Source organism: Pteropus vampyrus, unplaced genomic scaffold (genome assembly GCF_000151845.1).
Source record: "Pteropus vampyrus isolate Shadow unplaced genomic scaffold, Pvam_2.0 Scaffold22851, whole genome shotgun sequence".
NCBI classification, from domain to species: Eukaryota; Metazoa; Chordata; class Mammalia; order Chiroptera; family Pteropodidae; genus Pteropus; species Pteropus vampyrus.
Genome location: NW_011911632.1, coordinates 1 through 1,501, shown reverse-complemented (window position 1 = coordinate 1,501; position 1,501 = coordinate 1). Strand labels below are relative to the sequence as shown.

Below are 1,501 nucleotides of genomic sequence, written 5' to 3'. Positions count from 1 at the left end.
TGACGGGCAAGGAGCCCACCCGCAGATTCTCCACCATCGTGGGTGAGTGGTGTAGCCATCGGGGGCATTCGGACCCTGGGGGGAGGCGTGTGTGTGTGTGTGTGTGTGTGTCCCTGTCCCGTGGTGGGGCCGTTCTAAAGCTATGAATCTGTGACATTAGGACAGTGCCCCCGTGGCACTTGCGGGCTGTCAAGCACTTACTTCTGCCTGATGATGAACGGCAGGTGGCAGGGCACCCTGAAGCAGGAGCCGAGGGAAGTGGGTGTTCGCGGAACGCCCCCGTGGGTGCCGGCGCGGAGGGGCAGACACTCGTACTGCCCGCCGGCGCTTGGCCTCGCCTGGCCCGCTCTCTTGCCAGCGTCCCTGGGCCAGAGCCGCGGTCAGCTTGTCTTCCTGCTTCTCCTCCCTCAGGCTTCTCTCCGTCTCCACTGCCACCCCGTCCAGACCCCCACAGCCCCATCAGCTCTACAGCGGCCCCTCCCGCCTATGCTTCCTCTGCTCCTCAGGCGCACCTGCCCGGCCTAGACCCCTTCAGTGCGTGTCCACCGCGTCCGTCTAAAAACGCCGATCTTTAATGCGGCCCACAAGGGCCGTCCAGGGCCCAGCCCTGCTGGCGCTCCCGGCCTCAGCCCCTGCCTCTGCCGGGCTCCAGCCGCTTCTGTTTTCGGTCAGTCACTGCGACGAGCCGGGTCCCCCTCTCCTCCCAGCAGGCCCTCGGCGACGCGCCCCCTTCTGAGAGCTGTTTTCCCTCCTGCGCCTAAGGCTTCGGGCCCAGCTGCTGGGAGCCTCCCCCAACCCCTGCGGCCACCCGGCTGGACCGGCCCCTGTCGCTCTCACAAAGCAACACCCTCGCAGTCTGTGCTCGTAGCTGCGTGTGATCATTTGCTTTCTCAACGTCTGTCTCCCCTCCCAGACCGCAAGCGCCACCGGGACCCAGGCGTTTGCTCGCCCGACTCCCCGGGGGGTAGTAAGACTCGGGAGAGTGTTGGTGGGTGAGCGAGCGAGTGCACGAATGCCCCCCGCCCCAGGCCGGGCCCCGCGCCACGCGGCCGCGGGCCTGACCGCTGCCCCTGTCCACAGTGGAGGAGGGCCACGAGGGCCTGACGCACTTCCTGATGAACGAGGTCATCAAGCTGCAGCAGCAGATGAAGGCCAAGGACCTGCAGCGCTGCGAGCTGCTGGCCAAGTCGCGGCAGCTGGAGGACGAGAAGAAGCAGCTGACGCTGACGCGGGTGGAGCTGCTGACCTTCCAGGAGCGCTACTACAAGATGAAGGAGGAGCGGGACAGCTACAACGACGAGCTGGTCAAGGTCAAGGACGACAACTACAACCTGGCCATGCGCTACGCCCAGCTCAGCGAGGAGAAGAACATGGCGGTCATGCGGAGCCGAGACCTGCAGCTGGAGGTGAGGGCCGGCCCGGGGGACAGGGCACGGGGCCGCGCGCGCCACGAGCGCACAGGAACCGGTGGGGCTCCCCGCCCCGCCACACACGGTCAGGG

The 1,501-nt window shown here is 67.0% G+C and overlaps 1 pseudogene; it reads left to right on the top strand.

The window, feature by feature from the left end:
* The first annotated feature begins 6 nt into the window (after window positions 1-6).
* On the top strand, window positions 7-1,467 carry LOC105311046 (annotated as a pseudogene).
* Window positions 1,468-1,501: the final 34 nt, after the last annotated feature.